Genomic DNA, 26,686 nt, shown 5'->3' with positions numbered 1-26,686 from the left:
TTACATAGTCCACAGAAGAGACAATCCCAGCAAAGAATGTTTCACTATTGAAGATAGGTACAGATATAACACATCATCCAACTACCAAAGATGTCTATGTATATGATGAAGCCTTTTTAAAGTATACCCTTCAAGACAGAAACTTACAGGCAACCAAAGAGGTAAAGAGGTAAAACTGCATGTATGCACATGTAAATTGTTATGTGGAATTGGATGATTTTTAAGTAAAACCACTTTCTGAATCAAGCAGTTTTCTTCTATCCACAGTGACAACTGAAGAAAAGCAGATACCTTTTAATTCACCAGTCTTGACTGATTTATTTCCCTTGTAGCTGTGGACCACTTCAAGGATCCCTTCTAGCAGTAATGATCTCCTGACTTCTCACAGATACCAGTCTTATACCAAAACCTTGCCATGTACACGCAATACAAATTGCTGCACTGGTTTTGGACATTTGAGATTCCCTTGTTTAGACTTGGCTACAGGTCCTTCCACTGCCAACTGCCACTTTTTTTTTTTTTTTTTTTTTTTTTTGACATCTCAGGAACATGGTGTGTAGGCTGAGCCTGTTGTTTCAGTATGCCTCGTATTAACTGTTGCCATTGATCAGACATTTTCACTGTCAGTAGATATAAACTTACAGAGTTATATGACACAAGAAGGAAAACAAACAAACAAACAAACAAAAAACACAAAAACACAGTAATACCAACTTTCCCGTTAGGCACAGACATGTCAGGCGCATCTGAGTCCCTGAGAACAAGTTATTGAAGCTTAGTCTCCTATATACGAAAAAAGCAGTTGAACATTGTTAATTTAGGAAACAGAGTTTCTTCCATTTTATGACTTTTAGGTCATCGTTCATGCTATTTACCTGTGTTACAGATATATAGATTTAAAATCTTTTTTTTTTTTTCTTCCCCCAAGAGAAAAAAAGGAACATTTTTCATGATGAACTATTATTTAATTCATATTATTTGTCTGGATAATCTAAGATTAGTTTTTTGAAAATGTGGAACCAACAAGAGAACAAGGAGGAACAGAAGGAAAAAAAATACTGCAAGGAATATCAAGAATAATTGTAAGAAAAAATATTCACAAGGCTTAAAGTTAGTCTGCTAGTATGCAAGGTTTTATTTTTAATATCATACTTTGCACTGGTGACTAAAGTTAAGTTTTATTACTTTGAAGCATACATATTTCCCTCTTGCATACATGCTTTGAAAGCAAGTTATGAGAAATAAGTGAGCAGTGACTGGAAAGCATGCAATCTGAAGATGACAGAAAGCCGTGCATATGCATTGTCAATAACAACAATAAGTCATTCTTTTGTCAAGAATATGTAAAATATCGACAAAGAAGAAGTAACTTCTTTCTTCAAAGTGACTGATGTACATTAGAAGAATTGTGAATGAAAAGTATCAGAGGTGCCTTGCACACTGTATCTAGATCTAGCTATTATTATTAATACCTTATTTTAGTAAGCATTAATATTCATGCAAACTGTTTGATTTACTGGCAAAGGCTACCAAAAAATCTTTGGGGTCTATGTTAGACAAGTTAGCATAAAAAATTTTGGATAGGTCCTGATCTCATGTGAATCAATTTATCTATCTAGGCGTCAAAGTTATTATGTATAATTACACAACCTGAGCTCAGAATTCTTTCTTTTTCCTTTGAGGGATTTACTTTTTTTCCAATATCTAAAAATGGATGAGAACATCTTGTCTCACTATAAATATTCAAGGCAAACCAGGTACTTTATGCACATGGATATCATTACTAGTGCACTGAATTTTTTGATTGTGCAGATTAGGAAGATCTATTTTCTGGAAAGTAAAATGATTCTCTGTTCTCCTTCTTGTCCTCATCACATAAACAAAAAACCTTAATGTAAATAACTGTTGGGTCCTAAGCTGAACATATGCATATTTGAGAAACAATCTAAGAAACCTTGAAACTTCTTCAACAAGTAATTTATAAAAGGCTTCTGCCTTGTCTGCAGCTACAACAGTACTAATCCCAACGATTTCCTCAGCAGTGGTAACATATATCTTGAAGCAAATCTGAAAGGAAAATAAATAATTTGGTTACATATTAAAATTAGCAGCAAGTTGAAATCAAAACCAAAATCCTTAAACAACATCCAGATTCTTAGCATTGCCATAGTGAGCTGAGTGACAAGTTACTGATTACATCCCTTTAGCATAAGTAGCTGCTACAAAACTGCCTCCCCAGACTTCTGTTCATTTTCCTTTCACTCCTGCCACTTCTTGGTGGAGGAGTTATACCATCTGGGGTAGATCCCTGTTACCTTTCCCATTGTGGGCTAACGAGATCCATTACAGATGAGAAATTCTGACCCACCTTCACTCATGTATGCAAATAGTCCAAAACAGACAGCAATAATACTGCCTTGCTATCTTTCACTCTGTGCCTGAAGTATTGAATGCTTCTCCTCTATACAGCCAAGCACAGCATAGTATGTTTCCTGCCACGAGTATTTTTTGGCAGAAGAGATGAAGACGATGTCTCTACATTGCATTTTTCTCCTCATACGTCTCTTCTTAATCTGCAGTGAGTCTATTGCTCTGATAGAGATATACAGTAGAAAAGCTGTGGATTGCACTCAAACAAATTACATATGAAGTTGTTTATATAGTGATATATATTCCAAGAAACATTGTATTAAGAAGAGGAACCATTATACTGCCTAATTATGGGGCAGTATAACTGACTCCATAAATAAATGATTGTGCAGTCAAATTGCTTGGCCTATTATGTATGTATTATGCTGAATACCTTTACAGATATAATTAATAAATAATTGGACTGTTAACTGCAGACTATAACTCTTGTTCTTTTTATTTTGTCTATCTCATTTTAAAAACCAAATCAGAAAGATAGCAACAAATAATTAAAATAAAAATGCTGACATTTTAAATTTGAATGGCCATGTTTTATTTAGAAATAACAATCTGAGTTGCACTGTGGTTTTGAATTGTAGTAGAACAGTTTATCTTTTGTGTTTTGTCTGTTTTTATCAAATAATATTATTAGATCTCTTGCTATACTACCTTGGACTGCTAAATAGATGTGCTAAAATTAAATGACATCTGAAAACTTTCCAGGACATCTGCAACATGACTTAGGTATGTAAATTCCTAGGACTTATATTGTACAGTAAATATTTTAAACACCTCAAAAATGTGACTATCCCTGGTTTATATCTAAAGAAATAAAAGTAAGTGATATAGTACTGAAAGCAACCTTTTCTCTACAACATATCAGGTTATAACCTCAATATACCATCATCAGCCTGAGATACTTCATGTAGTTCAGAAACTTAAATAACATTAATACTAATAGTTGTTCACCTCCAGTCCTAGAAGGAGCCCAAACTTATTCAAGTCATTCCATTGAAATCTATTACCTTCAAGAAGCTCAAGAAAAAGCTGGATAACACCAGCATGTTATGCCAATAGGATTACGTCACACAATGACAATTTGAATATAGACAATCAATGAGGTATGTTTATATCAAGTTTCTTGGCTCAGAATCTGTGTTTACTGAAAATCATAAATGAGAGTTTATCAAACTCATGGAGAGTTTGATTATTGTTGAGCAAACTGTTCATTATAAACTTCTTTAAAATATTATATTTTTCTTTATAATTTGGAAATGGTACACAAATGGCATTTGTCTCTTTTTATATGTATTTGTGATTTTAGAGCTGTATAATTTAATTGGATTATAATTCAGTCTAATTGTTTCTGAGTGGTTTTCTTCACATAATTTCTTGGCTGTTAGTTGTTCATAGTTTGTGTTGTACAATGATTCATTGGACATTTGTGTATAAAACACATCTTGAAACTTTCTGAATGCGTTTTGTTTTGTTTCACTTTTATCAAAGATTAGTCAAACAGGTTTTTGTTTTGTTTTATTTTGTTTTTCATACATAACTATTTAACCTACCCAAGTGTCTCTCTTACATGATCTACGAAGTAGTGACACGAAGGAATGTTACTAGGAGACAGTTCTTAAAATGGAAATTCATCCATATACTAGAAAAATAGATGAAGGCATCAACATTTCTAAAAAAAATGATAATGAAAATACCCAGGTAATTATATTCTTGCCAACCTGATCAATAGATGCTTGGTAAAATAATAAAACAGTTGACTACAGATTCAATTAATGAAAAATTAAAGGAGGTTAGAATAATTACTGTCAATCAACACTGAGAAAAAGATCTTGTCAAACCAACTTCATATCTTCACTAATAAAAAAATTGGCTGGTGATAGCAATGGCAGCACTCTATTAGACTACTGTTAGACATTTAACTTTGTAATATACAGTTAAAATTAAAAATAAAAATAAAATAAAGAATATTAGAAAGTTTGCTAGCCCTAAACTTTAATAGAATGATTGTGAAAGAGAACTCATTCAGAGTGGGTGCATTCTTTTGGTCCCAAATATACCAGCTACTGCCTGTACATATTACCATTATAAGTGACCTGGACCAGTGATCTAAATTTTTGATTAGTAAATTTTGAACTCTGATGGAAGATCCTTTTTTGAAATGATAAATAACAGAGACAGGTCACTTCTACATAGATAGTCGCGTAAGTAAGCAAGCACATTTTAAGATAGTCAAGTTTATCCTTGAGAAAATTAATTTTGAAAAAGAATTAAGGATCACTGCAAATCTTCAGGTAAGCATGAATTTACAATGTACTAGTAATCAAATAGTTTAATATAAACTTTGGATTCACAAGAGGGCTTATTAAGAAGTAAAAGAAGTAAAAGAGAGACATGATATAACACCCTACTTCTTTTAATAACAAAGTTTCTCAAATTCTAGTTTCCATTCTTCAATCAACAACTGAAAAACTGATGAAAAACAGAGACAGACCAAGGAATAAATGAAGGGTAAAAGGACAGAGTGAAGAACTCAAGTAGTTCCTTATATTTATCTTCCTATGAAAATAAAGAATGAACAGTTGCATGAATGTTGCATGAGTGCATAAAAGTCTTTAAGAACTGAAGTGTGAACTTGGAACTTGAAAATAAGTGGCTTTAATACCCTATCTCTACTGGGTAACTAGAAAGCCAAATCTAATTCTTGGGATACTTCTGCCTTTTCTCAGGAGGAGAAGAAAATAGTAATGTCAGCAGTAAATGCAACTCATACAGCTAAGAAAGTTTTCCTGAATCTGCAGAAAATCTGGCAAGGATATGCTGTTGTGGTTGTCTCCCAGAGAAGAGGAGCGAGAGGGTAGTATGGCATGAGAGGACATCTCCCAGAAGACACACACATCAATTTACTGGGACATATCCTCTCTTCCCCATGTGGGAACTTGCACTCAGTAAGTGCCAGATACCAAAGCAAAAGACAAACTACATTCTTCTCAGGCTAAAACAAGCAAAAAATCCAACACAATCTGACCTTTAAGCATCACATAGGCAGAAGTTTCCTAATATAACACATACAAGGCAACCAGTCAGATATTTCTAAAATAGTCTCCAGATTGATTTACTTAAAAAATTGAAATTGATTGTTCTGTGACACAGATTATGTTCCTTACCAATGTAATCAGTAGCTCACAGCAATGTAGTTGCACATCATTACTTAATGACACCCACCATTGCTACAGTCTATTTCACGCAAACTCTGGAGACATGAGTTTTGTTGCTGGATATGCTTATATTTCTTTCATTGCTAAGCCTATATGTGACTCTCATGTGTCCAATTAAGATCTCATTTACTTCTTTTTAGTTCCTCTGACTCCTTTTTTAAAAGGAGTTAGGTGTTTCCTACTGAGATTACTAATATAATAAATGGAGACCTGATCAAGCTCTGAATAACAGGCTTCCTTTAAACCTCCAGCACTGTTGCCCTGAGGTAGTTCGGGAATCTATGCTTTTATCAAAGAGCCACAATGGAGGCTCCAGGGTCATCATTATCTTTTCAGGCTTGAAAACTAGTCTCTACCTTTATTTCCTTTTCTGGGTGATAGCTCTGAAGGGCTGACATTAATCACCAACAATCTCACGATAGCATGTAATTGCATATATCAAAAAATATTCTTCCCAGGGGCAGCTGTCAGTGTTAGAACACTAGATATCAATCCAATTAAATCCTAGCATGGAGATAATTGTTTGTCACTCGGTCCAAGGAAGAGAATGACATTAATGCTAGATCCCACAAGCGACCTTTATGTCACCTGGCCTCCATCAACTAATTAAAAGGATTCTGAGAATATCCCATGTCAGTCACATAGATTCAATACACTGATCCAAGCACACAGCCTCATGTGAAAGTAAGAATGAAAACTTTTTTTCCCCAAAACTTAGCTTTTTTAGATTATTCTGCTGATACTAACAATGATTTTTGAAGGCATATTATGTTAATTTAATTCCAGCAACATTGAAGGAAGCAGCTGGATCTGCTGGGACCTTTGGAAGCAGGACATGAAGAAAGAGGACTTGTATTGGAACAGGACTTGAAGAAGAAACAATGAGCAAAAATGACAAAATTTGTGAGGCCTCATAAAACTTTCTGACCCTTTTTCTATGCAATTTAGATATAAATGTATGCTATACACAGAAATGGGAAATAGCAACAACAGCAAAAACTTTAGGCATGTGGGTTTGGGAAGCAGGACTGTTCTTCTATCTCAAAAAGCATAGTCATCACCAGGGAATAAAAAAGTAACAAAATCTGTACCTGTCTTCCTCTATATAAATTCATTTGATCATCAGTTTATATGTCTTCTTATTTAATTAGTAAAGAGCCTGACACCAACTATTTGTGCATGTGGAAGTGAAACCCCACCTTTGCATGCATGAAAGAAGTAATTTACATGACATTGTCTCAGTGCTGTAACAAGATAGTTTTCAACATCCTTGTGCTATAATAATAGGTTCTTTAATTAGCAAAGAATACTGCAATTAGTGTCTTTGCACATTCCAGACATCATTACTGCTACATTACCCATGCACTTCACTTACTTCAATGGTTTTGAATTAAGTATAGAGCACATTCAGTGTTCCTCTTTTAACTTTTAAAAATCTCCATTATCTAGATTAATATTATGACTTAGATGATATCCCTCCCATTTTTCCCTCCAGATCATGTCATGATCTCTAGTCTGCTACTGTAGGTCATTTTACATTTTTCCTAAATAAATATACTGTCTTTTTTTTTAGTAACAATTTTTATTTTATTTTTTTTTTATCCAAACACATTATGATTTGCCCCAAATTAATTTAAATTTATTATTAAATGCAATTGTTTATGTCTATTTCTAGCTCTGCATTTTAATTCAGGCTTACAATTATTTTTTGTTGAACTACAGAGATATTTTCAGTTTTACCAAAAGAGATAAATAATCTTTTTCAATACACATGGTGAAATTTCAACTCTATAAGGTACGTTTATTATAACTCTTATTATTAAAATCTATTTATGTCATAAAATTACACCAGATACTTTTGTGTGTGTGAATGAATAATTTTCAATGTAATCTGTAATTTTTATTCCTCTGCCAAAGATTACATCTTTAGATTTCAGCAAGCTGCTTAGCTGCACAATCCTTATACGTTTTTCATTTAAAAGCTGTATTATCTTGTCTTAATAATATAAGGATCAGAAGCAGATCAAGACTACATTTGACTCTTTCTAAAGAAAGAGGCCTGATCCAAAGCCAGTTAGAATGTAAAGCTACTTGTATTCCTCTTTCATGCTGTTGACCTAGGAGGGCTGAGAAGGACTCCAGAATTCAGAACATTTTTTGCCATTTTGGATAGCACGGATAGAACTCACATGACAAAAAAAAAATAAATAAATACAATTCACACATCAGTATTTTAACTCCTCGCTCAAGGGTTTTGTGTGTGTGATTTTTTTTGTTTGTTCATTTGTTTTTAATTTATTTTTATTTATTTATTTATTTAGATTTAAGAAGGGAGATATAGGTTATTTTGTAGTGCCATTAAAAATATCTCTTTTTAGGATGGATGATTTGAACCATAAAAACATCTCTCTATTTATTCTAAGTAGAGAGTACTCAGGATGTACTCATTTAGACCTATGTCTAATATGGTCAGATAAAATGCAATCAGTCCACTCTTATTACAAGATCTCCTAGTTCTCCAGGCCCAAGATCACAGAACTGTTATTAAATGAACTTTCTTGCAATACTTTTTTCCCATGACTAACTTGAAGATTCAGATCATTAGAAGATGATTTCCATGCAGGAGTGATTATGTGGCAAAGACAAAACATATACATACATACATGAAGAACAACATGATTCTGGCAAACCTTAATTTTGAATTCAGATTCTCATAACCTGAAAGATGTTCCTGTTACAAACTTGAATGTGTGCACATAAACATAGTTATTAAAACTTTTATCTTAAACATTAAACATATAGTGAGAGACATCTCAACTTCAATACATTTGCAGACCACATGGGCAAGCAGTATGGAAAAAATATATTCTTTCCACAGAATATTTCAATACAGAAAGAAAAGGAATACCAAAAGGTAAAGAATTAACCAGTGTTACATGAAAAATCTGTGCAAGAGCCACAGGCTTCACAACATCTAAGAATTTGTCCCTGGGCTTTGACTACACCAGTCCCCCCTCTTTTTTTTTCTTCTGTCTGCTTAAAGAAATTAGATGAAAAATGGATTTATTTCTTTTAGCTTAATGCTGTTTTATAACACTTTGGAAAAGCATCTGCCACTTTAAGCCAGTATTTTATGCTAGTGAAAGAAGACAGACAGATCATTATCATAAAACAAATGCTTGACAGTATCAGCAATATCTGTCTTGTTGCAGCAGAGTTTTGTAGCACAGGTATTAGGTTTTTTCCCATTGTTACTTATCATGGTGACAATTTTAATATTGGAACACATTTTATTACCTCCAAAACAAAGTCCTGATAAGATTGCCTTCTTCAGCTCTTACTTCTCCAGAGGCTTCTCAAAAGCAACCACATTAAAAATAGCTTGGAGAAAAAAAATCTGTTCACTGATACTAAAAATTCAAAGTAGTAAATAAAACATAACCTTTCTGTAACTCTTCTTCAATAAACTAATCAATAGCTGTTTTCCAAAGCCTTATATAAGTACCCTAGAGTTAGAAAGACTGTTGTTCTCATTCAGTGAATTCATTGCAATATAGCAATATTTTTTTCTGTTAATAATTGCCAATATATAAACCTTTTATTTATTTATTTATTTTCTCCCAACATTAAAGAGACAGCTGTTTAAAGATATATTCCAGAGGTAAAAACATTCATGTTGATAGTTTGGACAAATGTCTCAGTCCTAAATATCAGTTTCTATTTAAAGCAAAGAATGACATTATTTTTTTTCTTTTCTCACATATTAAAATAATAATAATAAAAAAGTCCTGTACACCTATGTGTCACTTCGATGCAAATTATCATCATTATTGGTGTATTTTTTTTCTTTTTCTGATGGTTTCTACAACCTTTAATAACGGCAGAAACAATGTAACAAGTGCTGCTATGAACATTTGGACAGGGAAGCAAGTATAACCAATGCAACAAGAGATTCCTTGATTTGGAGAACCTCATATGCTCTACTTGGCACTTGAATAATAATGATACATTGAGAAATATGCATATTTTGTTAAAAAGATGTTTTTTGTTAAAAACATCATTATGTTGCACTATGTGGTGTAATTCTCTCTGGGCATGCATGAAGGACCAGATAGAATTCAAAGGAAAGACATACTACTAAAGCCTTTAAAAACATGTATTTTGTCTCTGTAGTGTTTTATCTTTTCTGATAGTGGAAAAAGACCAAATTCCAAAATATAATTTTTGAGAGTGAGTGACCAGGTGAAGCCAAATTGTGCAATTTGGTTGTTCTTGGGTGTCTTTAGGTGGTGAATGGGGTAAATATTTCCCTGTGTCCACTCAGAATAAAATCAAATTTGTCAAATGGGATTTCAGTTTAGAAGAGAGGTTCTTCCACTACATAAGCACACCTCTTCAGTGCTGAAGTCAGCATATTTTTCACAGAAAGCATATTCTACTAACTGACTGAAATATCTGTCTTATCCTTTCCCAAGGCCATGTGCTTCAGTTATTCCAATCAGAGGAACTGTTGATGCATTGTATGTAACAACACAGTAACAGCTCAATATGCACTTGAACTGTGTATTCCAGGAGGTAAACAAAATTTTGAGGGAGGGAGGGAAGTTTAGGGATATCTCCAACAAGGACAAAGAACAAGACATTGAAAAACCTTTATCTGACCTGACCATGATATGGGTTTACTGCACCACATAAAAGACAAATCCTTGTTTGTCCTATTCCTAATGCTCATGTCTTCCTACATTAGCCATTAACCAGTTTTCATCCACTAATTAAAATGTCTTTGAAACTAGTTCAGAAGGCCAAAGTTTACAACAAAGTTGATCTCTCCTGTTCAAAATTAGAGAGAGGATAGAGGGCAGCAATAACACAGCAATACATCACCAGTGGCATAGCCATACAGCAGTTGTGAATCTCATTACAACAGATTTATTTCTGCCACATCTCTTTTCTTTATTTTTCTTTTGCCTGTTTCACATCTACTGCATGCATGTAGTGTTTAGAGCAACAAAACACTGTATATGCACAGGGGCAGACTAATCCCACCTCAGGTCCAGCAATTCCTCAATCTATCTTTAATATTTTTCTGTAAAGTCCTTATGGAGAGTTATTGAATCTGAGTCTACAAGAACTATTCCTACTGAACGAATAACACATACTGCTACTAAGACTGAGCCAACAAAAGTATTTTCTGAATGAATTTATGAATCAAATATATCTACTGAAAAACTTAAAGATAAAAGAAACTCAAAACTGAAATATAACTTCTGGGCCTTGGAGAGAGAAAAAAATTACAGTCCTCTGTGACAGTAGCTGATAACAAAAGACAGATCCACACTCTATAGATATTCATTAAAGCTCTCTGGTGTTGTGTGTTCTTTTGCTTTCATATAGAGAAAGGTTTACTAGCATTAGATGAAAGAGACTTGTAACTTTTCTATACAGAGTGCATATTGATTCTTGGTGCTTTGGGTGCAGGGATCAAATCACAATATTGAGTTTTGCACACCACTTCATGCCGTGTTGCTTTTCTGCAACCTATCACCTTCCTGGAGTATACAAGTAGCTACATATTGAGCCCAGCAGGACCCACCATGTTAACAGGAATGAAAAATTCTGTTGGAACACACAAGCAGAGTATTCTTTAGTTTTTGTGCAGCATATATGTTCTGTGGATAATTTTAGACTGGTAGAAGTTTCTGCAATGTAAATAAATACACCTGTCCTGTAAAGAATGGATGAGAAAGTTGGGGTTATTTAGCCTAAAGAGAAGGCTGCAGGAGCAGCTTATTGTGGCCTTCCGGTATTAGAAGGGGACCTACAGCAAAGCTGGGGAGATACTCTTTGTCAGGGGATGTAGTGACCAGACAAGGAGTAATGTAATGGTTTAAAACTAAAACAGGGTAAATTTAAATTATATGCAAGGAAGAAATTCTTCACTATGAAGGTGGTGAGGCACTGGAATGCTGTCCAGAGAAGCTGTGGATGCCGCATCCCTGGAAGTGTTCAAGACCAGGCTGGGGATTTGGGCAGTCTGGGCTGGTGAGAGGTGTCCCTGCCCATGGCAGGGGGGTTAGAACTAGATGATCTTTAAGGTCCCTTCCAAAACAAACCATTCCATGTATGATTCTATACAGTGAGATTTTATGTGTGTTTATGAACATCACTGTTACATAGACCATAGATCTTCTTAGAGAATATAAGCATGCCTGTTCACCCCATTCATGTGTGTTTGTAAGAATGTTTGTAAGAGTGAATTAAGGTACAGACACATCGTGTATGAATTTCACCTTACAGATTGAATCATCTAAATGTAGGTGCCCAAATCTGTATGTCTGCATATGCATGTTATATAAGTGACTAACTCGCTTTACAGTCTATGCCCACATAGATAGTAAAGAGGTATGAATTTACAGAACTGTTCAGCTAATCAAACTGAATATTCCACATTGCCTAAAATACTTCCCTAAATTACAATGTATTGTGATGGTCTTCACCAACCATGACAGTATAGGTACATTGTTCATACACAGACAGCTCCATATAGACCTACTTTTAGAAACTTTCTGCCTTTCTTTGAGTTGAATGAATATGTATATGGCATAGGGCAGAGCTGTGCAGAAACATCAACATTAATTAGCCTAAATAGCCCACTAGCATAGATATATTAATCCCACTATTTAGCCCAGGTGGATCATAATGCTAGTTAGATCTCTTTACTGCTACAGCTGGAAAAAAAATAATCCACTTCTTCGAGGAGTAGTCATAAATAATAATAATAATAATAATAATAATAATAATAAACAATCTCTTAGGTTTTAAGGCATATCAAATCTCATTGATAAAAAAGTTTTCAAGCTCATCCTTAGTATTATTCATGTGTGTAAGATATTGGCTGACTTTTCCCAAGGATAGTTAGATCATGGGTAGGACTAAAACAGAACCAGGCATAATACTTTATTCAAGAAGATTAGTTAAGAATACATAAATAAATAAATGAACTTGCTTTGTGTTGTGGTTTAACCCCAGAAGGCAGCTAAGTACCACACAACTGCTTGCTCCTACCACCACCATAGGGTATGGGGAAGAAAATCAGAAAACAAGTAAAATTCATGGATTGAGATAAAGACAGTTTAACAGGACAGGAAAGGAAGGTAAATTATTACTGATGATGATAAAAGAATATTCAAAAGAAATTATACACAATGCAATTGCTCACCACCCACTAACTGATGCCCAGCCAGCCTCCAAGCAGCTGCTGCCACCACCCCAACCCACTCCCTGGACAAAATCCCCCCAATTTTTTATTGTTCAGCATGATGTCACATGGTATGGAATGTCCCTTTGGCCAGTCTGGGTCATCTGTCCTGGCTCTGTCCCCTCCCAGCTTCCTGTGCACCCCCTAGGCTCCTCACTGACAGGGCATCACGAGGAGCTGAAAAGCCCTTGGCTCTGTGTAAGCACAGCTCAGTAACAACTAAACATCACTGTGTTATCAGCATAGTTTTCACTCCTAAATCCACAATAAAGCAACATACCAACCACAAAGAAGAAAATTATCTCAGCCAAAACCAGGACACTGAAATTCCCAAACCATTTTATTCAATCAACCCCCACACTACCATATAGAAGAAAAGCAAAATATTGCACAATTGAGAAAATTCAGGGAAGTTTTAGATTTTCATTTTTTTATTTTTGTAGTCCTAGGTGCCTCAGACAAATCTCTATACATGTTAACAAGGTCTCTGAAGCTGGTATAAGATTATTCCCACCCACAGTTAAATACCTTCAAAGCTCTGGTTGCCCCAAATACTTTTTTTTTTTTTTTTTTTTTTTTTTTATATATAGAAATTAATTTGCATTGTTTTGGATTAATAATCAGAACTACTCCTGAATTTTCATGAAGATTTGGGTAATTGTGCACAGAAATGGCCATTTTTCTTTTACTGTCTCTAAAAGGAGCCTTGGGTGTCAAATTCAGATATGTGTATATACAATCTAGACATCTGCTTACATTAATCTCCACCCATTGAAATAACTCTATTTCCTTCTTCTCCTATTTTATACCTACCCATAGGCAAAAATCTAGTTGGGAGTTAATAAGTTAACAGTAACAGGGAACAACCATTCAGCAGATGCCCCCTGAGATATCTTACCTGTCTCATCGTTGGGTGCTGAATGTAGTTTCAATGCACAGCTGAATCAGTATCTTCCCTATCTCCAGTTATGGGATGTCTGCTCATGCTGTGACACAGCTCTGAGCTTCTCTGTCTTATAGGAACAACAATTACAAGTTGACCTTTGCCATATTTTCCAGCACTCTAATTTATCCCATATATCTTAAATTGAACTTAGAAAACCTCAAGTAGAGGTCACAAGGCAGATGACGGATTCTGAAAATTGGATATATGCCCCACAAGTTGTAGACTGGGTCAGAGCTAGTTCTCTATTTCTGAATTATTAATTCCTTTAAATAATTAGCAGACATGCCACTCATTTATCCTTGATTTTCACATCCCATTTAAAGGTCACTAGGTTTTAGAGTCATCCTTAATTTGGCATAAAAATTATCTGTCCTTCCCAGCTCTGGCTTACATCCCTGCAAACTCAGAAGCATAAAATTAACTTTGACAAAGTTAACTCTTGTACAGAAGAAGGCATCTGTGTGCATCCTTGCTCTGTTTTCACTTGTGGTAAAATATATTGTTCAATTATTTAAATTTAAAGAAAATTGTGCTTCCTCAGCTGCTTTAAATAAACTATGCCTCCTCTCCTCCCCTCTCCTCCCCTCTCCTCTCCTCCATCCCTTTGTATATCATATTTAAATATTTATACATATTGAATGTATCTGAACAAAAGCAACATCATAAAATATAATGTGAAAAATCTTACTAAACTGGATTCTCTCCTCATTTATTCTTAGGACAGTAAGAGCTAACCTGATAGTTTTCCTTTGGGTCAGACAAAAAGATGATTTCTCACAGACAAACTGAGCTTTCAATATGCAGAATAAAAAGCTGAATAATCTTAGCTATGATGCATGACTGATTGTTGTCCTTTCTTCTCTCCTCTAAGTAACACCAAATTAAATTGCTTTCAGTAAAGAAATAAAAACAAACAAATAAATAAATAAATATTATGTAATTAACCTTAGGAACCCTGTTATCCTCAATGTCTGTTAATCCACCTGATACAAAGAAGAAAGGAACATTTTTATTTATAATGACTAAAAAATCTATAATAAAACAAAGAGATATCCAAGAATTACTGTATCATAGGTAACAATACATATTGTCAAACTTGTGGCAGTAGTATGGTGCAGAATGAATGAGTTGTTCAGTCAGTATTGCCTTGTGAATTGATTTTATAGCTTGAAGCAGCCTGGATTAGTTTGAGTAGAAACTGTCCAAGACTAGGTTAGAGAATATCACTTCTCTTCCATATCTGTTACTCTGTCAGCTGGGATGATTCTTGCCTGCTTTACGGGAGAGCACTAAGGATTAGGTAACATTTTTATATCACATGGTCTTCTTAGATTGCACGTGGGTACAAAACCTCACAGTGCCAGCACTTCAGTATCTCTAGGAATGGATCATACTGAGCCTTAGCACCACTGTCCACAAGGTAATAGTTTATTTTCAGAGTAACACCAGGACAAAAGAAGCTGTGCTGTTGGTTGATAATTTCAGGTCAGAAGAAGTAACTAATTTGGAAACTGTTGGTCCGTGCTTGAAAGGTAAGCTACCAGTTATTACCATGTTTCCTTTTTCAGTTTTTTACCTTTCCCAAAATATAAGGGTGTAAGTCACAGAATCACAGAATCACAGAATTTCTAGGTTGGAAGAGACCTCAAGATCATTGAGTCCAACCTCTGACCTAACGCTAGCAGTCCCCACTAAACCATATCACTAAGCTCTACATCTAAACGTCTTTTGAAGACTTCCAGGGATGGTGACTCCACCACTTCCCTGGGCAGCCTGTTCCAATGCCTAACAACCCTTTCAGTGAAGAAGTTCTTCGTAACATCTAACCTAAAACTTCCCTGGCTCAACTTAAGCCCATTCCCCCTCGTCCTGTCACCAGGCACGTGGGAGAACAGACCAACCCCCAACTTGCTACAGCCTCCTTTAAGGTACCTGTAGAGAGCGATAAGGTCGCCCCTGAGCCTCCTCTTCTCCAGGCTGAACAAGCCCAGCTCCCTCAGCCGCTCCTCGTAGGACTTGTTCTCCAGGCCCCTCACCAGCTTTGTCGCCCTTCTCTGCACCCGCTCAAGCACCTTGATGTCCTTCTTGTAGCGAGGGGCCCAAAACTGAACACAGTACTCGAGGTGCGGCCTCACCAGAGCTGAGTACAGGGGGACGATCACCTCCCTAGTCCTCAACTGTCAGTTTTGAAAAAACCATCAACTTAATACACAGATGTTGTATTTGGACTAAGAAAAAAAATAAACCCTGAAGATTCTTGTCCTTTTGGGTTGCTGTTGTCATTATGTTTTTAATTACCATTATGTTATAGAGTTTCACAGAATCACAGAATGGTTGAGGTTGGAAGGGATCTCTGGAAGTCATCTACTCCCACCCTTCTGCTCAAGCAAGAAGACCCAGAGCAGGGTGCCCAGGACCATGTCCAGGCAGATTTTTGAAGACCTCCAAGGAGGGAGACTTCACAGCCTATCTGGGCAACCTGTGACAGAGTTCCGTCACCTGTACAGCACAGAAATGATTTCTGATGGTTAGCCTCCTGTGCTCCAGTTTGTGCCCGGTGTCTCTTGGCCTGGCACAAAACACTGCTGACAAAAGCCTGGCTCCATCTTCTTTGCAACCTCTCTTCAGGTGTGATACGGATGAGATTTCCCTTGAGCCTCCTCTTCTCTAGGCTAAGCAATCTCAACTCTCTTAGACTCTCCTCAAGGGAGAGGTGCTCCAGTCCTTTGACCATCTTGGTAGCCCTCCATTAGACTCATTCCAGTATATCTAAGTTTCTCTTGTACTGGGGGCCGCAGTACAGTTAAAGAATCAATTAAAAATATATATATACAGAAAAATTTTATGAATTCATCCACTCCTCCAGACAATAGTTGTGAGAGTGTGCTCTTTACTGATGATACATTTACTGTCTGAATTCCCATAATACACAAGTTCTGTCAAATACTTAAATAAACATTGAATGAAGATTCATTGTCCAGTCACTCGTGGCGTCCCCCAGGGCTTGGTACTGCATCCAGTCCTCTTTAATATCTTTATCGACGATCTGGAGGAGGGCATCAAGTGCACCCTCAGTAAGTTCGCAGATGACACCAAGTTAGGTGCATGTGTCGATCTGCTCGAGGGCAGGAAGACTCTGCAGGAGGATCTGGATAGGCTGGACTGATGGGCTGAGGTCAACTGCATGAAGTTCAACAAGCCAAGTGCCGGGTCCTGCACCTGGGCCGCAACAACCCCAAGCAGAGCTACAGGCTGGGAGATGAGTGGTTGGAAAAACGCCTGGCAGAGAAGGACCTGGGAGTGACGGTTGATAGTCAACTGAATATGAGCCAGCAGTGTGCTCAGGTGGCCACGAAGGCCAACGGCATCCTGGCTTGTATAAGAAGCAGTGTGGCCAGCAGGTCTAGGGAAGTGATCATCCCCCTGTACTCAGCTCTGGTGAGGCCGCACCTCGAGTACTGTGTTCAGTTTTGGGCCCCTCGCTACAAGAAGGACATCGAGGTGCTTGAGCGAGTCCAGAGAAGGGCGATGAAGCTGGTGAGGGGTCTGGAGAGCAAGTCCTACAAGGAGCGGCTGAGGGAGCTGGGCTTGTTCAGCCTGGAGAGAAGGAGGCTCAGGGGCGACCTTATTGCTCTCTACAGGTACCTTAAAGGAGGCTGTAGCGAGGTGGGGGTTGGCCTGTTCTCCCACGTGCCTGGTGACAGGACGAGGGGGAATGGGCTTAAGTTGCGCCAGGGAAGTTTTAGGTTGGATGTTAGGAAGAACTTGTTTACCAAAAGGGTTGTTAGGCATTGGAATGGGCTGCCCAGGGAAGTGGTTGAGTCACCATCCCTGGAGGTCTTTAAAATACATTTAGACGTAGAGCTTAGTGATATGGTTTAGTGGAGGACTTGTTAGTGTCAGGTCAGAGGTTGGACTCAATGATCTTGAGGTCTCTTCCAACCTAGAAATTCTGTGATTCTGTGATTCTGTGAAGATGGTTATAAAAAGCTACAGGTGATGCTAAATTATATCTTCTATATAAAATAGTAATGTTCTCACTGGATATCGTAAAAGTCACTGATTTTACTGTAACTAAAGCCTAATTGCTATTATGGTTTACTTTCATGCATTAAGGCAAAGAAAAGCTTTTCCAAATTCTTTTGATCACCACTTTGTCATGAGCTCACCATGGAGCTATCTTTGCAGTTTGCTTTTAATTCCACATTAGTAAAATTCATTCATTTGCTTAGCTGTTCTTTCATATCTGTCCGTTGTTTCCATTTGTCTTTTCTATTGCTATTGAAACGAGAGAGAGAGAGAGAGAAATTCACATCTAAAGGAAAACTCAAAGCTTAACTGGCTTGTGGACATCTTTTCTAATGATATTAAAGTTACTCCTAAACAAATTGATTCTTTAATTGCTAGGAAATACAAGGGAAAGAGAGACTACAGGTTAGTTAATAAATCCTGTGTTCCCTGCAGACAATTCCACTTCCCTGTAACCCAGTTCAAAACAATTTCTAACTGGACGCTGCCAAAACTTTTTGTTCTTTACCTGAAAAGATATATAAGGAATTCAAGCAACCACTGTGCCCAAGAAACTTTAGTAGTTACCATTCAGACACAATGCCCAGAATTACAATTAAAACCTGACTGCCAGACAGAGCATAAATAAGATGTAGAAGGCACATTAGGGAAAACAGATTAAAAGAGGAACAGAAGAAATCTCTGTGACTCATTTGAAATGAATAGAATAGAATAGAATAGAATAGAATAGAATAGAATAGAATAGAATAGAATAGAATAGAATAGAATAGAATAGAATAGAATAGAATACATCAGAGCAGAGCAGAGCAGAATTGGAAAAAAAAAAATCTGTTGGATTTTCAAAGATCATCAAGTCCAACTGCCCAACCACTTTAGGGCTAAGCAAAAGTTAAAGCATATTAGTGAGTACATCATCCAAATGCCTCTTGAGCACTGCCAGGCCCCCCAGCCTGGCATCACTCAAGCATCAGCCCCCCCTCCAGGAACCTGTCCCAGTGTCTGAGCCTTCCCAGCAAGGCAATTTTTCCTGATGCTCCCTGGCACAGCTCTGTGATATCCCTGTGCATCCTGTCTTCGGTGAGCAGGGAGCAGAGACCAGCACCTCCCTCTGCGCTTCCCCTCCTCAGGGAGCCCTGAGATCACCCCTCAACCTCCTTCTCTTTGAACTAGACAAATCCAGTGTCCTCAGCCTCTCCTTATAGAATATATAACATATAGAACACCAGCCCTTTTACCAGGTTTGTTGCCCTCCTCACACTTTCAACAGACAATACTTTCAAATCCTTCCTTCAAGGAAGGCTATGGTCCTCCTTTGACAAACAAACATAATAATAATAACAATAATACATTACAGCATGCTTCTGCTAGACTGCAAGACTTGAATTTCCTGAGTTTCAAAATTGTGCTTGTTTTGAAGTTTGAACTTCAATCTGAGCTCATGGCCTTGTGCAGCAGTAGATGTGCAGTTGCAGATGTAAAGAAATTCATTTACTGCCTCACGGAAACCAAAGGCTGCAGCAACATATGGGCCATGCTTCCAAATTCCCTTTCCTTGTTTCATCTATTGGCAAATGCTCCTTATCTAATATCTCTATCTATAATTTTTATATTCCATTACCCAAAGTGAAATCACAGCTGGGACTCATGGAAAAAAAAATCAGAATAAGCCTGCCAAACATGTGTGTTTTCAATCCAGTCTAGAAGAAAGGAATCACTGTGATAGCTAAAGGCAGCAAATGTCTGTACACAGCACTGCTTTCATCATACTCTCTCTGTCAGAACTTGTTTTGACTTCTTTTCATATTCTGCTATGAATAAAGGCTATGCATTGACTATTAAATACATCAGGCTTGATTTCAACACTCCTTCCCTGACATAGACCAGAAGGGGCTTTATTGAAGTCTGTAGACATAATCTAATAATTTAGTATCAGAATCAAATCAAGGTCTTTTTTTATGCCTTTGCTAACAAACACTTTAAAGTACCAGTAAGGGTAGTGGGATATATTTTGAACAGAAATTTGTGTAATAAGTACTGAGCAACTAGGAAACGTTCTAACTCAAATATATGTCCAACAGAATACATAATGATAAACTCAAAAGGGAAAACAAAAATTATCAAGGGGTAAATAAGTAAGAACTTTTCTTTCAAAGAAAAAAAAAATGTAGTGCAATCTAGTGCAATACCATATGTTAAGTCCATTTTGGAGTGTAAGTCAGGATTATGTCCTATTCCACCACCACCACACAATTATCTGGTAGTAAGAATTCACTGATACAGATCTTTTTATAGCATATAGTCCTAGAACACTATGAAATCATATTGCAGGTTGTTTTCTCAGCTGTCTGGTTATTCTGTTTTATGAACCAGTTTTATTTGGAAGAGGCTTTCTTCTCTGTTTCAATCTGGCTTAAGGATCTGCAGTATTTCCATTACATTGAGCATCCTGGGATTTCTTGAGCAAGGAATCTTACAGAGGGTAGGACTTCAGCTTGTTTTTTAGTGCTGGGTACTAAAACTAGTAAAACTAGTAAGATGAAGCCCTCACTTGTGTATAGGCTGAGTTTGAAACCACTCCTGATTATTCATATTATTTATGATATATGCACAATGTGACTTAGCAGCTTTAGCCTCGTTATGTTTAGCACAGCATACACAGGGAGAATAAAATGACAATCTGCTCTCTGAGTCATAGTCCTTGCAAAGACATACCAGTCCCAAAGGGAGGCTTCATTTAGACATCCCCAACCTCAGAAAGAGTGAAGTAGTGATAGCAATTTCTCTAAACTGATAGGGGGATTGGTTTAATAAATGTTTATTCTGTCTGTCATTCAAATACTACAAATTTTCCCCATGGCTTACCTTAAAGAAAACATGCCCTTTGCATCAATAAAGTGCATAATAACATCAATAAAGAGCTCAATAACATATATATTATATGTTATTATAGATATATATAGATATATATATCTATAATATATATATCTATTATATTCTATTATATATATAATATATAATAGAATATAATAGATATAATATATATATCTATTATATTATATAATATATATAATATCTATTATATATAGATATATATATCTATATATAATAGATATTATATATTATATTTAATATACTATAAAATATATATTATATTATATATTATATATATAATATATATTATAATATATTATTATAGATATAGATATTATAGATATTATAGATATTATAGATCTATATAGATATATATTATGTATATATTATATATGTATATATATATTATATATGTATATGTATATATTGTATATGTATATATTATATATGTATATATAATATATACATAGACATATATATATATATATATAGTTCTGCTGATTTTTTCTGCCCATATAGTAAAATCTTCAGGGAAATCAGGGAAATCAGTCTTTTACAATCATAGAATCACAGAATCATCTAAGTTGGAAAAGACCTTCAAGATTACCATGACCAGGCACCAACCTGACCTACAGTCCCATCACTAAACCGTGTAAATTTACATGCATATTAGAAGGGTTACTCAGTAAAAATTGTACCTCCTCAGCTGCACTCGTATCATAATCAAAGCAACAACAATAATAATATAGTTTTATAAGTTTAAATCTATGCAGAAAGTGACAGAAAATGAGGATCTTAGAATGCACTAACTACATAATCAATATTAGGAGCATTTCTAGTGGATTTCAGTGGTTTTCAGATCAAGCTGTAAGGACAGGCCCTATATTTAATTTTCATAATTCTATGACGCTGTATAAAAATTGAAGGATTAGATACTCTGGTGCTCAAATCTGTAGATTCAAATTTCTCTAGATTAAAGCAAGCTGACAAAAAATAATAATTTTAAAAATTCTTTTAGAATAGCATTAAATTGGTTCCATTAAAGGTCACATTTAAAAAATATTTATATTTCTTGAAGAAATGGCTTCATTTCAAATTATGAGGATGTCCTGGTTTCAGTTAGAACAGAGTTAATTTTCTTCCTAGTAACTGGTAGAATGCTATGCTAAACCACGACAGAGGAACAGATTTAGTTTAAAATTTCTTTATGAAGTACAATTTTATTTTGCTTGTTTCTTTTCTATTTTCTAACTACCAAAGGTGTAGAATCAGTGTAAATGAGAAGAAACTCCAATAACATCATTAAAATTGCTTGTATGTAATGGAAATCAACTTATTTGTTGTAGATAATAGCAGCAGATACCTACAAGTCCTTAACTTTTCTATTCATGCTGGAAACATTTTGGTTTGTATGTTCTGAGATTTGGTGGATTTTCCTCCTTCCACATTCTCTAAGATATAAACAAAGCCCTCAGAAGGATGCTCTTTTTTGATGACTGTGTACTACCATGTGAAAATCAAGCTCCAGTGCATCACAAGTGTGGCATCATTTATTCAGAAATACTTTGAAAAATTGCATTCTCCAGATTTTCTGCATAAATAACAAGGATCTGCTGGTTTTATAACTGCACTGAGTGCTATGATGCATAAGCCATGCTCCGAAACTATCAATTCAAGGGATTCATATAGAGTCAAGAAGCTTTAAAGCTGTCTTGTTGACAGGAAGCATACTTTATAGTCTTTCACCTTTCCCACTGTGTAAGAAACAATTCTACACTGGTAGTTTAACCTTCATCTACAAAGAGCAATTGTTCTATGAAGCCTGCACTGTTTTCACTTCAGGAATACACCAAAGCAATTATTAATGGGAGAAGCTACAAAAATAAATATATTTTTACAGCAAACAGTTAACTACAGAGAAATATTTAATTTTAAAGTAGAAAATTGATGACATCTGGGTGGGTTTTGGTTTTGGTTTTGTTTGATTATTCCGCTTCCTGCTTTGAAAAAAAAAAATATACATATATATATATATATATATATATATATATGTCTAGTGTATATCCTTAGATCTAACTGGTCAGACCCAGATGACAAATTGTATTTCAAGATCCTTTTTTTACAGATCTTGAGGAGGTATGAATAGTAGTAATAAATAGTTCTGCAAGATTCATGCGTAAAGAAATTGAGACCAGTGTAAAAACAGTGTTGGGAGATGTCTGAGATCTGATATTTCCTTATTCTAGATGTATATATTTCCCAAGGGGATATCACATCAAATTATAATTATGATTATAAAGGAAAATTATAAAGGAAATATTTTTTAATTATAAAGGAAATTTTTCCAGGGTCCAAACCATTTCTGTGAACTCTCTCATTATTTTTATAATTCCTGTTGCTTTGAATTCTTTTGCCACCTGGCATCTTGGACTCCTAGGCAGGTTCCTCCAGCCTTGGGCTGGTACACAAAAAGTGGATAACACTTTTACCACATCCTCCTCCACTCCTCCAGCCACTTTATAAGCAGACGTATTGCCTCACTCGAAACAAAAACAAAAACAAACAAACAAAAAAATTGGGCTGTGTTTGAGAAAGATGAACTATTAAGTCTGTGACTTCTGTTTTCACACAGACATCTTACTCTATTTGCAGGTAAACAACCATATCTGTAACAGAGACAAGATATAAAACATTATCTTCCTGACTCTTTCCCATAGACAGCTTCTTGCTCTGTGCGTCAATGATGTAAACTCTCCTGAAAGCCCTTATTCTCCTTAAGCAGTGTGTGAATAACCTAGGCGCTAGCTCAGCATTATAAAGCACAGTCTGAGAGCCGAACTGCAGCAGTGCATGTGTCTGCGCCTTAGTAAATTTGTGAACATGGACTGACTTGTTTAAGAAAAAACTATGCTTAGAAATATTAGGATTTGGAAAGACCTGCCTGGAAATTGAATTATGCCAATATGAAAGCATGAGAGGAATATCCATAAAGTATTATTACACTGGAATTTATGGGCAACAGTATATTAAGAAGGGCATTTAATTTATGCTGCAAAGAATCCGTATACTTTGCAATTAAGTACACAGAAGGAAAGATTCACCTTCATTGAAATCTAATTTTATCCACTTGGGAGCCTGAAAAATATTAAAAGTTATGCTTTTGTGAATCCAGTTATACTTCTAAGATAGGGATAATATTCTCTGGTCCATTCATGTCTCAGACACTCAGCTTTTCTGCATAGATACTGATTGTACATTGGAAGTACATGGCTCTTGACGAACATCTGTCCCTGTGCAGCCTGATCATATCTCTACCTGTGCTGTATGTAATTGTTTAAGAAAACAATGCAGCCCAGAAAGAGTGTGTCTATAGTGGGAATATTGAGGATCCAGACAAGCACTTCAGGAATTTCCTTTGGAATAACTGTAATAGTCATACTTTTTTTTTTTTTTTTATATTTATTTTTTTAAGATCCAGCCTAAGTACATTCTAAGCTGATTAATTTCTCTCAAGTTAAACCACTACTCACCAATCTCCTGAAAGAAACAAATAAATCAAATATGCTTAGCACTGAGTCTGCTCTTTGACTTTTTTGTAATAAAAGTAAGAAAGCTGAAAGTACATTTTCATTATTTCCAAAAGGCAGTGGTCACTCTGAAAAATCTAGGAAGATCTGCTCCAGAATTTTTGCAACAGTTGTTTCTCACTTCTGTTTCTCCTTCACTGATGCCCATAAGAATCATGAAGCAAGTTTGCTTTGCCTAGGAAACAGTTCAGTTCTCCTGTGTGATTTACAAATAATGCAGCTTAAACAACAACAATAATAAAAGTTACTTATTGAAAAGAATTCAGAGAAGAATTACAGTATTTCAGAAAATATAATTCACTTGTCATATTAATGACATTTGTAGAAATCTCTAAGGCAAGACCAATTTAATTAATTCAAATTAAAAGTAGTTTAAAATATGGCAATGTGTTTTGGTAAAAAAAAAAAAAAAAAAAAAAAAAAAAAAAAAAAAAAGCTTAGAATCATCGCTGCCACTGTAGGTAATTGAGTAGGTGTGAAAATTAACAATTGAAAAGTAAGAAATGTAAGCACATGTACTAAGTACCCACAAAATATGGTCTGATTTGAAAAGTCAGATATTTTGAAATTAGAGGTTAATTATATTAAAATAACAGTTAAACAGAATCATTATGAGTCCAAGAAGACCACAGTATACAAATAAAAGGTAAATGAACACAAATGAAAATCTGTCTATATATCTATCAAAACAAATGAAGGAGTACAAGAACAGATAAGAAATTGCTTTTAGCGGAGGATTTTGCCAATTACAGAACTAACCAACCATGACTGAATAACATCCATGCTTGGATGAAAGATCACTATCTCAAATCAAGTGCTGTAAAGGAGCCACAAATAGCTGTTTGCTCAATTCCCCAATTATTTTACATGAGCTGAGCTCATCCCTCCATTCTTCTCAGCGGCCAAGCACATAATGGTGGTCATGCCATGAGGGGCCGCTGTGCTGTGAGGGGCTGCTGCCATGTTGGGCTCACCCAGTGCTGTGTTGCTGCTTGACACCGTCAGCCCAGGCCTGGGGGCATGGCTACGGCTGGGTGCCCTGCACCTTCTCAACCACCTGGGCTGCTGCTTCGGCCTGTCCTGCCTGCACTGGGCCATCTGCTTCCTCGACTTGCTTGGTAGCCATGGAGGGGCCTCGCAGGGCGGTGGCAAGCCCCTCTGTGGCAGCTGCAGGGCCGGCCGGGCCTGCCCCTGAGGGTTTTGCCAACCCGTGTTCCTCTTCTTGCCCTGTCCCCAATCCAGCTTGGAGCTGCAGCACTCTGTGTCCGGTAGTGCCACTACTGCCCCGCCAGAGCCGCTCACAGCCCAGGAGGTGGCAGAGAAGCTCCTGCCCTGGAGCGTCCAGGAGCTACTGGCAGACCAGACGGTCATGCTCTGCTGGGTAGTGGTAGCAGGTGATCAAATCCCCAGAACGTGTTGGATACTGGACACTGTTTGAACTACTCTATCAAATGGGACTCACCATTTTGCCATCTGAAATCTTAGTGCAATGTTGGAGCCACCACAGACACATCTTAATAGACATTTTGCATAGTGTGTTGAGTAAAATTAACATGTCAACAGAGGATTCTCTAGCTAGCACAGAAGAAACTGCTGTGCTACAGTGGGTCCAACAGGAGCTATCTACTACAAGGCACTGGCATCCTTCAGTGCTTGAAGCATGGTGTCATTCACCAAATGTTTGTGGAGCAGGCTCTGATCTGATGGAGTCATTCAGGCTCCTGCTGGTTTCTTGTGCTAATGAGAAGGACAATGCAGACCAATCTGAATTGGAACTCTCAGAAAGTCTATCTGAGCTGTACCAAAGAAAATTGAGTTAAATATTTGCCACAGCCAGGCCAGGAAATAGTATTAATAATAATAATATTAATATGGAAAGAGTCAGAAGCCATCTCCTGAAGACAAGCAAAATGCTTAGACAACAGCATGACTCAGAGAAGGAAACCAAAGTCAGAGAGTCAACTTCAGGTATTTTTGCACCTTGAATTATGTCTTCAGTGCCCTTCACTACAAAACACTCATGAAATGGAGCATCTGTTAGAAGAGATGACAGATATGCTGCACATTTTGTGTTTGACTGAAGACCCAGATTATCTTACGAAGTTTCTAGAGGAAATACTGGAATTGTATATGAATTCTATACTGAGGACCTTTGGAAACCTTCACTACAGTCTGGGTACACAAATACCACCGAAGCTGGCATCTGTTCTGCCTTCAGACTTCTTCAGTGATGATTCAGGAGATTTGATATCCAGAGTCTTTATCATCTGCCCTAACTCCCAGTGCTGTTTGCCTACTCACTGAGGGTGATCAGCTGGAGGAACTGCACACCCGATCTGCCAAAAAGAGAAGG

General features: G+C 36.4%; 1 long non-coding RNA gene across 1 annotated transcript; it reads right to left on the bottom strand.

Annotated features, from left to right (window-relative positions):
* Nucleotides 1-1,117: 1,117 nt before the first annotated feature.
* On the bottom strand, nt 1,118-25,309 carry LOC311435772. The gene is made up of 3 exons (XR_014692396.1): nt 25,097-25,309; nt 24,370-24,529; nt 1,118-2,067 (listed from the first exon to the last, which is right to left on the bottom strand). It is a non-coding gene; the product is annotated as an uncharacterized lncRNA (long non-coding RNA).
* Nucleotides 25,310-26,686: the final 1,377 nt, after the last annotated feature.

Source organism: Aythya ferina, assembly GCF_964211825.1.
Source record: "Aythya ferina genome assembly, chromosome: 4".
In the NCBI taxonomy this organism is placed as follows: Eukaryota; Metazoa; Chordata; class Aves; order Anseriformes; family Anatidae; genus Aythya; species Aythya ferina.
The sequence above is the reverse complement of the archived record's forward strand: the minus strand, read 5'-3'. Positions and strand labels throughout refer to the sequence as shown.